Source organism: Papilio machaon, chromosome 19, assembly GCF_912999745.1.
Source record: "Papilio machaon chromosome 19, ilPapMach1.1, whole genome shotgun sequence".
Taxonomy (NCBI): domain Eukaryota; kingdom Metazoa; phylum Arthropoda; class Insecta; order Lepidoptera; family Papilionidae; genus Papilio; species Papilio machaon.
Genome location: NC_060004.1, coordinates 3,370,525 through 3,383,826, shown reverse-complemented (window position 1 = coordinate 3,383,826; position 13,302 = coordinate 3,370,525).

Here is a 13,302-nt window from a genome sequence, read left to right as displayed (position 1 = left end):
TGTTTTTAAGAAAAGATTCCACTAAAGTCAGGGTTTATCAATATCTGTATTTGCTGAAATTCATATAGTAAGAGTTTAAATTAATCGTATAGATATTTTGAAAGTAAATTTAAGTAGGCAACTTATAATTTGGGAACATGAAAGATAAATTATGGAGAAGGTTTTCCCGTAATCGAAAAACTATTGTGAGATCGTTATTAAAAGCTTATGTTAATTTTGTTACGTCAACCTTATTGGCTTTGTTATTAAAGTTAAAGCAGAAATAACTTTGAGGACCTCTGTAATCCTAAATTAACCTATGACCGTTTTGTTTTCTTTGACAAAAATGCGTGGGTTAAATGTGCGTTGTATTATGTATTTAGTATCTTTTATCAAAATAAAATCGTAAAATGAACATGAAAGGAAAATTAAAATGGACAAATGGCATAAATGGAGCACCTACGACCTATGTACATTGTGGGAGGCAGACCAACTGCTACTGAAACTTATTGAGGGGGATGGGGGAGCTTAAATTTAACACCCTCCGAGCTTTTACATTTTGTATAAACGTATCATAGCAATACCAATGTTATATCCTGACAACAAAAAACTGTGAAAATCAATATAGAATTAATATTCAAAATTGGATAAAAATGGGAACCGAAATTGTTGCTGCATACAGTTGTTATGGTACATGATGTTAAAATTGTTAACCTAATAATGTCGGGTTAAATTGAAATAGATAAGGCAACATAAATAGAGAGTATCCAGAATGAGAATATGAAAGAACCTTTATTACTAATTATAAGCAAATACATCTACGTTGAAGACACGACAAAGGAATTGGAATTTGACGAGAACTGTAGTATTCGTTAAACTGTAAATTCTACATAATATTTTGTGCTACTAACTATTGGTTTCTGAGACCAAAATCTCTGTGTAAAACATGTCGTCTTCAACTTTGACAAAACTTAGATAACAATATGTTTTAAACGGGGATTTTGGTCCCAAAGACCCACGATAAGTTGTGTTTTTAATATTTTATTGGCACCTAAAGCCTAAATTTTTTGTAAAACGATATACTCCATTTGCATTAGGACTGTATTAATTTTAGATCGTATATATGGGGATTTGGAATTTACAATCTAATATTTATATATCACTATTGTAGTACTCGTATATTTACAAACAATATTAACATGCTTTGTTCTCATGTAATGAAGCATTTGGTTTCGGCTTTGGTCGCGTCGTTGACTGAAGTTTCTAATAACGTTTCTAGGCAATATTATTACTAAATACACGCTTATAACATTAACGGTAGGCAGAAACATAAAAGTCGCTTGAGATTGTTTTTAAACTTTTAGAATTACTTGGTTGAATTACGAGTACTTCTCTCATTCCTTCTTTTTTATCTAATACATCTATGTTCGATAAATTATATTTTACATGTTTCTGTCTTCATGTGATTATCACATTGTGAACTAGTGAGATTATGAACTGGTGATGTTACAATCTGACGGTGACGCGTCGTTATTTTTGGTACAACGTTGGTGTTATTTTTATTATCTTAAACAAATGCTTACAACTTACAACTCGACATTAAACTTACAACTCTACATTTACTCAACATTTTCTCAGAGATAATTAAAAGCAAACCAGTGTCTGCAAATAAACATTCTGTAATGTAAAATTCATGTTCTCGAAAACTAAACTAACTTTGTTTTACAAAAGAAAAATATAAAATAAGATTTTTTGTAGGCTTCTTAGCCAATATAATATATGTTATTGTCAGGGTATTATAAAGTACTCTTACGAAAAGAAAGTTTTAGGGTTTACAAGATTTGTTTTTCTATTTAATGTATTTAGATAAGATGATCATTAAGATTCTATTTACGTACAAGTTTGCTTTTAGATTATGATTTTTAGGGTTGGTTTCTAAGATCTAAATATCTATTATTATTATTATTATTACCAAAATCAAAAAACATAGCGTCATTTCTGAAATTATATTTGACATAAATAGAGATAAAAATATGTTTTAAACTGAGATTTCGGTCTCAGAAACCCACGGTAATTATTGTAAGTGTTTATACATAGATGTCCTTGTTCTGTCACTGCACTTAACCTGACAAAGCTCTTATCAGGACGTTATCAGATATCATAAAAAGCTCTCATTCACTTAGTTAATGAAATAATATTATCACAGTATAAGGTTTTATCTTTCTCAATATACTTGGTGTTGACAGTTCGTCAAGATTAGTTTGAACAAAAACAAAATATGCTTAGTGAAAATCATTGGAGCATCTCCTTGCCTCTCCTGGTTCCCATTTAATGTGGGGCCGGGATTGGGCAGAGATTTCTGTCTTCTAGACTTCAAATTTCACCAGTAACCAGTCTACACGTATAATCACAAACGGGCTTAATTGATTTATTTTATTGTAGCACTAGATGGTTAATCTGTGAAAATATAAGGCTGTTTTTTCAATCTATCAAATGAAAAAAAAAATCAGTGTTGAGTAAACAGATTTTAATTATTAAATAAAAGACACGAATTATTATCAAAGCTATTTTTTTCTTATGCCGCACATGAGAATGTCGGTGTTCACAGAGTACACATGAAGATTCCAGTACAATATAAGACATTTCGTTATTATTTCACAAGATGGAAGGCAAACATTCCCTGTGGGTGTGGTTATTCTATGGTATTATTTATTTTTCATCCTTCCAAAGAACAGAGATATGTTGTCACAGGTTATATCACTTGTATCTTACCCCTTTTAAAAAGGAAACAAGCAAGAAAATGCAGTTTTTATTAGAAATGCAAATATTCCCTTTAACATTAACTGATTCTTGTAGACTTGAGTAAATAATTATCTTGGTGAACATTTAACATTCATAGTTATCAATAATATTTTATTCAAGTAAAACAAAATTTGGTTCAATTTGAACGTTCTATACTCGCTGTCACATAGAGTTTTTTTATATATTTAATAAGCTAGCGCTTGACCACGATCCAACCTGAAGTGATCTAAAGATGGTACGGGCAAGCTTTATAAATGTCTATTCACTCTACTCTCTTGATAGTTAAAACATTATTCTATTAGTTTTTACTACTAAGGATTAAGTTAAAGTTAATTAAATATAGAGGATTGCATGCGCTACCTATAAAATATATAGGATATAATAAAATCTTTTTAACCGAAAATATATCAGATTCATTTATTTTTTATTATAATTTATTCTGTTTTTATTACTCTATACCTTTGATATCAAAGGTTATGCTTATATAGACACGATGTTAGTAGAAGGAAAGTTAAACAAACGCTTTTCCTGTTTCGGACAATTAAATGTAAATATTTTTTTAGGCTGTTTATATTCTACATAACCGTAGTTCCAGTGCTAGTAGCTATCTTATATGTGCGTAATTATTATTCGTATTTTTATTTTTCCAATTAAAAATAGATTGCCATTATTGATGGTCTAACATTTCGTGTTTATAGTTATAAAAAAACTGACAACAAACTACAGCGGAAAAAATTGCCAACGTAATTTCTTCAGGCTTGTATTTAACACGTAAATCGGATAGATTCATTGTCAAGAATTGATCAAATTATTGTAACATAAAAAACGCTTTACGTTACGTCAATAAACTCGAATCACCAATCTTACTAATAGTATAAATGCGAAAGTATAAAGTTTAGATGGCTGGATATTTGTTATTATGTATTTCCAGAACGGCTAAACGAATCTAGCTGAAATTTGACATAGATGGAGAATATAATTTATAACAGCATATACGTTAATTATTAAGTTTCTTTTGTTAATTCCGTGCGTACCTAGTCAAGGGTGACATCTAGTTCTAAAATAAAGCAATAATGGATTGTTAAGATTTATAGATTTGTTTTATTTACCTTAATATGTTTTGTTAGATCTCTTTGCGATATTCAATTGGATCGATTGATATCTCTATTCAATCTTCATTAATTTTGTCAGGATTTCAGGGAGGCAGATACGGAAATCACAAAGGAAAACGAAAGGTAATTAAAAAAGTTTAGGATGTGTCAATGTAGAGGATTTTAAACATTTAAACCATTATTAGCCTTTCATTTCATAAAATACTCATTTTTTTATTTATATTAATCTTAATAATATTACAAATGAGAAAGTTTGGATGGATGGATGGATGGATAGATGGATGTTTGTTCGAAGGTATCTCCGAAACGGCTCAACGGATCTAGATGAAATTTGCCACAGATCTAGATATAACGTTATTGTTTGCTTAATTAAAATGTTTGTCTTCAGCTCAGATTCATATGTTCCCACCGAAGAACTTGGTGTCTACCCAAAGTTAGTCCCAGTGCAGGTTTGTTGTTTTCACATATATCTTAGTATTACTTCACGGATATGTGCATTTTACATTATGATGATTCGTTTGCTGTCAGAACGTCAGATGTATTTTACATATGAAACTATAAAATCGAAAAACACATCGATTGCTACATGGCTAGGATCGTACTGGACGTTTAGATTTCGGACCGGTCCGTTTAAGCCATTAACAACTGCACCACCGAACGTACGTTCTTACTTTTAATTCATTTCATTTACACTTAAAAATTTTAATATAAAAGTGGTACAGTCGCTGGTAAAAGCTAACTACGTAATGAAGGTTTCACTCGAAAACGACATGTATGCAACGGAATAGTACTTTTCGTTGCACATTGTTTGAATGCAGAAATACGTAATGGTTCTCGTGTAGACTATTACTTGAAAAATATTGCTATAAACAACCAATTAGGTTGTAGGTACATATATTTCAAACTATTATTATTTATCAATAAGAAATATCTAGTACTTTTCCATAGCATTGTGTTTGAAAAATGTTACTGTGGTAGTGAGCGTATTCATTAATCGATAGACTTTAAACTTATTCTCGTATGAATCGAATAACATACTAATCAGTGGGGATAAATCTGAAATTAACCCACACTTAGCTGTAAGCACAATGCAATTGAAAACATTTTAATTCTTTACAAAGTTCCATCGTATTGATGTGTTGTTATTGGGTCAAATAAAATCCGTCCGATGTATTAAACCTCGTAGATATGCATTTGTATTATGATATAATCCTTCGTGGTCGTGATTGGACACGTGTGAAGTTAGAAATTGTTTTTTTTTTCATATAAATAATTATTTCATATCAATAGTTTGTTTTAAACTATCCATCCATTAATATTATTTTTTACATTCGCATTTTTAATATTAATAAAATGTCACAAAATAAATTCCTTTATTTTGTGACAATTCCTTTTATTCGTGTTTTTTTTTAAATAAGTTTTCTTTGTACATACTTGATCTATATACCTACACATAGTTTTAACACAAACATTTTGGCCAATTTATATTTTTTTTAAATATCATGAGGTGGCAAACGAGCAAGCGGCCACCTGAATTCGCCGAAATAGCGAAGTGTTCGCTACCTATCGACATCTGCAATGCAGATGGGTTGCTTAAACTATATAGATTAATATATATATTTGAAGGTACATATTCATAACGAACTAAATTTGTTTAGATTATAATATTTTCTATGTACATACGTACATGTTGGTTATACAAAGTTTAACCTGAGTGGGCATATTCAAACAGTTTCAAGGAAGTTCTCAAGTCTGTAACACTGGCTGTGTGTTTTACTGTTTATTGTTTATTATTCTCAAAGCTCGGGAACGTACGATAAATATATCTTAATATTTTAGTAAGCAACATCAATAATGTATATGTGTCTAAACACATAATATTCTAGAAATTCTAATATTTATTAATGCAACCGAAAGCGATTACCGAAACAAAAAAGAAACAAATGCACCAGTGGGAGATAAATCAAGTCTCAATATGAAGTTGTTAAACAATTTCGATTGATTTGAATTAAAGAGCAAGTAAATTTTGCGTTACTCTAGTTAGAATACATGTTCTTCGAAGATCTGAACAATCTCACGGAGCACTTGACATGTGCTTTACTAAAGCCACAATGTCGCCCTCTATCGGTAACAAGCATAATTTTGCATAATGCTGCCGTAAAGGACTCCAGCTATCCAATTATGGGTAACAAGGCATTTCACTTTAATTATTAGCCGTTGCCTACAAATAGACAAACGCATCTTCATGCGAGTTAATTGAATTCATTACGGTACGTCTTAGTTTCTATTTAAAACGGTCGGCTTGTATTACCTTTTAAGTTTCAAGAAAATTTAATACATGTCTTGTACAAGAACTACTGCTAGCAATACTAGCTACTTGAAAATAATTAAGAGCAAAATTTTATTAAGATGAGAGTCAATTGTTATCGTAATTTCAACTATTAACTTCTTATAATATCGATATCTGTAGTACTGTACCGATTTGTTTTATTTTCTTAGAAAACTTACTTCAACCAATGCTATAAAGTTGGATACTTTACCCATTTATGAAAAGATTACGAGCTATTTTATTTTTAGTTAAGGTATTTGTTAAAAATAAACGTGCAAAATATATCTCAAAGTCACATTTCGTTACATGAGAGAGAAAAGAAAGATAGAAATTGGGTGAAGTATAAATGAGACCGATATACGTATATGACACAATATAGATAAGTAATATGTAATAGTTTGGACGTACTTACATATTTTATTTATTACTTTATAATAGAATATGTAGGTAAGTGATGGAAATTGAATTGAACTTTCATTATTATCTAAGTTTAGTTCTATCTGTGTTTATATTGCGAAGAATACTGTTGCCTCATGAAAAACAAGCTAATAAACTGAAGAATTCAGCACAAAGTTTTAGAATTGTTTACCAAATGTTTGTTAGTATTCGGCACATAACTTCGAAAACAGTCAACGCGACGGTTTTTAAAAGCGATATTTTGATTCCAAATTTTTAACTAAAAATGTTTAAAATTTACTTTTACTTAACTTAAAAATCAACTGGTTATTATAAGTAATATTACATTATATAGAAGTTTGAAAATTGCTTACTTAATCGTAACATAAATTTAAAACCATGCATGTAAAAATGATTGTTTTTATTAGAACATAAAAAAAATATTACTTGAAGATGAAGTGTTTTTATTATTTTCGTTTTCATGTTCATAATAATCATAGTAGACTCTCTAATGCCAGTTTTTGTGTCTCGAATCGAATTACACCTCTTTCTCGGATATACTTTTACCGATTAACGACCGTTTCGAGTTTTTTATGAAACAATGAAAGTATTTCCATTGAAATATAGGTAAAAGATATAAAAGCGAGTGCTACAAAATATTAAGAGAATTTAAAAAACATTTGAATTGTTTTATGTAATTGTAGTAATTAAAATAATTTTGTAAAACATAGATTTTTTTATATAGGAGAAGGGGGCAAACGAGCAACGAACCGCCAAAAGTTATTTGATCCGACGCTCATGGACATGTGAAAGATGTAAAATATTTTTGTTTTATCTGTAAAAAACAACTTACCGTTGGGTTCTGAGGTCAAAATCACAGTTTAAAACACATTGTTATCTCTGTTTTGGCAAAAACAATGGCAGGCATGGTAATATGTATAAAAATACAGAGATTTTGGTCTCAGAAACCCACAGTTAATGAAACACATGTGTTTTATTATGTAGACTGTTATTTTACTTTGATTATAACTTGAAATATGAGTAAATATAATATATACAATATGAATAAAATTTATATATAATATAAACACACATTGTTATATAGTTTGTTTTATTAGGCTCTATTAAATTTCCAGAAGTGTTATAAATGCGATATGCGGCTTAAAACAACAAATAACATTTATATTTTAACGTTATATTTTAACTTAGTTTGAAATTAACAGGCGAAGCGTACGAGCCTGCGCTGTAAATACAGTTTATGGTAATCTCGTAAGCGTAAGAAGCTAAGGAAAGCTTTGCAACATTAAATATATATAACATGTTTTTACATAACTGTAACGGATAACAATTTTTTGTTAAAGCTTTTATTATCTCGTTTGAGTAAAAATAAGTATAACATAACTTTAAATAGAAAAAAATTGTTTATTTTTGTATAGATCGTCGTAATGTTAAAACTTGATTGGTTTTTTGTCACGACAAAGTGTGACGGATGGCAATATGTTTTTATACATGTGTTTCTATAGTGAAAACACAAAGTTACACATTTCTCAACACTTCATTCAGAATATTACAGGTTATTTTAATAGAATAAAGAGATGTGAAAGAAACAAATGACTACTGTGACTAATTTATTCTATTAAAGTATTATATTACAGTCATTATTTTTTTATTATTACGATCGAAATTATTACCAGTTCTATAAACTATGGAACTATGACGTCATCATTTCACTACTATTTTATACTATCAAAAAATGAAATAAAAATGTTAGATTTTATCAAGTTTCATAGTGAAATTAGAAGCAAGCGTGACCTGGCGACATTACGCGCGACCGGAATTGTGAAACAAATATAACTAATTGCTATGTTTGTTACATTGTCTATTGCCATCAATATAAATTAGAAGTAGTTTTTGTTGGACAAATCAATAAATGGACGTTGATATCAATACTTATAATTGGATAGATCGAACCACAATCAATATATAGTTCGGTACCTACACTGAGGTATATCAAATTTTGATATACGATATTTAAGTGTACATATGTAGATTAAAATCTAATATAGTTTGTCAGGAATGAAAAGATATTAATAAGTTTTTAACGATTTATGTAACATAAGTATTGTCATATAAAAATAGTGTTAGGATAATATATAGGTATGTTCTATTTAAATATTTATTCCAATTAAAAATAAACAAATGAAAATGCTAAATGATTTTTAAAACTGTTAGCGCCATCTAGCATAATAAATACGAAACCACTTTCTATTTATTACGTGCGTTTCGTTTTTACATAAAAAATAAACTAAGTTAAATACAAGTAATCCCACACAGTATCAAAAAAATCAATATTAATGTTTTGTTTTACATGCGGATAACAGACTGTATACGTTTACTGTTGCGGTTGGCACGTTGATAACGTAAGATACTTTAATTACGATTTCGCGTAAATGTATAATTCTTTGTCAACAATAATAAATGTAACAATTCCCCACTTTATTATTGTAATGCCATAGATATTACTTTTACTATTTTATTTAATAACGTGAATTCCTCTTTGACTAATTATTAAGTAAGATGGGTATGCATTTGTGTCTCTATGTTAAGTTCATTTTTTATTTCTGTAGACTAAAAGGTAAAATTGATTTTGAAGTATGAGATGTCGTTCTATTCCTATTCGTTTCCGAAGTCCTATAAATAGTGTTGTGTTTATGCATTATCTTATTAATTTTATTACTGTATGGATGGATGAATGTTGGTAAGAAAGCACCAGAACGGCAACGATGTAGGACATAGTTTGGAAGAACTCATAACCTAACATGTTTTTTTTAATTCCGTGCGGACGGAGTCGCGGACGATAGCTAGTTAGTAAATATTTATAACAAAAAAGTATTTTGGACTTATTCCCTCTGGGAAACATAAATATTAGATGCTAGCACAAGGAAAGGTGTGTCTGTTCGCTAAATGGGTTTTTCCTATATTAAGACTAATTATACGAATTTCAAGGAAGCGAAAGACTTTACTTTTTAAATGTAGTATTATACTAAAGTGTGGTATATGTAGGACCATAGGGTCCCTAAAGATGATTAAGGACAGACACTGGCTCACCACTACCACACTGGAGCGCAGGCGCACGTCCGCTTCGTACCGCGTTCGTCACTCAACTACCCAGAGACAGCTGTGCCTTCCAGTGTGGTACATGAGACAGTGAATTGTATCTATTCCATAGACACAAACACTACATCCCTTCCTTGTTAACAAGTTTTATTTTATTATTATTTTCAACTCAATCAACATCTTCTTATATATATTTTTTACTGTAATTATAAATTAATAATTTCTAACCAGATTGTTTCATTCATTAATGTTTGATGTATCTTCATTTAAATTTCCATTAGATTTCCATTCCCCTTCCACTCTTTTTAGATGTGTAACGTTCATTCTTAGTATTTGTCCAGTTTCTTCATTCCTTACCGTGACATGTAGTTTTTCCGACTTCATGAGGCGTAGAGATAAATGTACTTGCAAGTTTGTTTGTCCTATCTAATTCTTTAACATAAATTCCGAGTCCTTTGGGGCAACCTCAATTCCAATTGAATGGAATTCTCTGTAGTCAGCAATAGAAGTGTTTCCAATTTAATGGTAACCTAAGTGTTTCCAATTTAATGGTAACCGAAGTGTTTCCAATTTAATGGTAACCGAAGTGTTTCCAATTTAATGGTAACCGAAATGTTTCCAATTTAATGGTAACCTAAGTGTTTCCAATTTAATGGTAACCGAAGTGTTTCTAATTTAATGGTAACCGAAGTGTTTCCAATTTAATGGTAACCGAAGTGTTTCCAATTTAATGGTAACCTAAGTGTTTCCAATTTAATGGTAACCGAAGTGTTTCCAATTTAATGGTAACCGAAGTGTTTCCAATTTAATGGTAACCGAAGTGTTTCCAATTTAATGGTAAGCTGAGTGTTTCCAATTTAATGGTAACCTAAGTGTTTCCAATTTAATGGTAAGCTGAGTGATTCCAATTTAATATGGTAACCTAAGTGTTTTCAATTTAATGGTAATCTAACTGTTTCCAATTAAATGGTAATCTTAGTGTTTCCAATTTAATGGTAATCTAAGTGTTTCCAATTTAATGGTAACCTAACTGTTTCCAATTAAATGGTAATCTAAGTGTTTCCAATTTAATGGTAACCTAACTGTTTCCAATTAAATGGTAATCTAAGTGTTTCCAATTTAATGGTAACCTAACTGTTTCCAATTAAATGGTAATCTGAGTGTTTCCAATTTAATGGTAACCTAACTGTTTCCAATTAATGGTAATCTAAGTGTTTCCAATTTAATGGTAACCTAACTGTTTCCAATTTAATGGTAACCTAACTGTTTCCAATTAAATGGTAATCTAAGTGTTTCCAATTTAATGGTAACCTAACTGTTTCCAATTTAATGGCAACCTAAGTGTTTCCAATTTAATGGTAACCGAAGTGTTTCCAATTTAATGGTAACCTAAGTGTTTCCAATTTAATGGTAAGCTGAGTGATTCCAATTTAATATGCTAACCTAAGTGTTTTCAATTTAATGGTAATCTAACTGTTTCCAATTAAATGGTAATCTAAGTGTTTCCAATTTAATGGTAATCTAAGTGTTTCCAATTTAATGGTAACCTAACTGTTTCCAATTTAATGGCAACCTAAGTGTTTCCAATTTAATGGTAACCTAAGTGTTTCCAATTTAATGGTAACCTAAGTGTTTCCAATTTAATGGTAACCTCAATTCCAATTGAATGGAATTCTCTGTGTTCATTGACACTGTATTAATCCAATTTAATGTATTCACATCTACTGAAAATCATTACCACCAATTTAATTTTTTGATTACCGAACTCCAACTAATGAACTTTATAACAAACAAAATTACTTAATGTCACTCAAATGTTTAAATTTAAGATTTGTACTCTCATAATGAACATAACAAATAAAAACATTAAGTCTAACATTAAACTCGAAAAAGAGATAACAAACATAACTTACGTAACAAACACAAATTAAAATCTATTACTCCGCGAACTAACTATGGAATAAAACTATTTCGTTCGAAGGCGTTCAAATGTTTAACAACTGTCAGACGAGATAAAGAATTGTAACAGTATTAATGCTTTCAAAAATAAACTTAAATCATATATCATCGCTGAACTGTAATAATCTCTCAATATTTTCTACATATATAACTTTGTCATTTCTGTCAAGTTAGATTCTCTTCTATAATTGTGTTAAGGTTTATTTTGCTTTATATTCATCCTGTATTCTGTATCTATATTACGTATTAACCCGCAAGCCTGTATGATATACATATTTATTTTTCGGGTATATCAATAATTGTTCAGCATAGTTTAATAACATTTAAAAACTTCACAAAACATTTGTTTATAGCAAACGCTTTAAACTTACACCTTCCTTACAACGCACAGAAAAACTATAACTATTACTTTAAATAAATGCAATTACTCATAACAATTTTTTTAAAATAAAATTACGAGCACGGATTTACAGAAGTTGTTTACGCACGGCGGTACGGTTCCGAACATATCTACTCCCTTTTTTTTTTTTTTTAATGAGAAATAAAGATCTTTATACCTAATGGTAGTCATAAAAATTAATTAAATTAAAAGAAATTTACATCATCTGATTAAATGATGTACTCATCGAACAACGCCATCAGAAGTCATGTCGTCATAACAAGAACAATGTTTACATTTCCGTGCATGTGACTGTGCAACCAACTTCATGGATATCTGCAATAATTAACAACTGATATAGGAGAACGGTAGGTCTTGTTGCTAACAAACATTTTACGTATAATTTAGATATATTTTGTAGTACAGAAAATACAAAACAAAACAACAAAAGTGTGAGTCATTGTCACTATCAGTGGCTGCAATGAACTCCCCTCGAAGATATACTATGATCGCCATGAATAGTACGAAGAAAAGTATATAGATTAACCTTAAATTAAATTGAAATCTAATTTTTTTTTTTCATTATTTTGCATAATAATATGCATTATTATGCATAATTTCATATAAACCAAACGGCTATGCCAATAAAGTATTTACTATTTAATCACGATAATTATGCATTATTCAAATGCACACTTAGCTAATCCATTTCCCTTTTTTTTTTTAAAAAAAATTGCAGTTGTTGTTACTAAGTATCAATGTTATCATAAGTCATAAGATCATTGGTTTAAGTATGTATCAATTCACTAATCACTCAGCGTTCCGACCGACGCCATGATGTATTATCAAGCCGGCGTATCAACAACACTCAAGCTTAATGTCAAAATTAAGTATTGAATTAAATAATTGAAAAATGTTGTATGTCGAAACTAAACCGAATAATAATTATATCATGTAGCATCGAATCTTATCCCTATTCTTTCGTTTAAAGAAAAGTTCTGAAGGGGTCTTTCCTGTTACTGAGTGAGGAGTACAGTTATACATCATAAAATACTAATATAATGTTTCTCTTATATTCGTGGTTTTTTTTTTCGCTTGCACTTATTCTAAGGCACTTTAAGATATCTTTATTTTGAAGCTCAACTTCCCCATTCATTTGCGGCCAATATGGAACAGTACTAAAAGTTTAATGTTGCAATCTTCACAAAAAAGTTTTAAACTCTTCATTT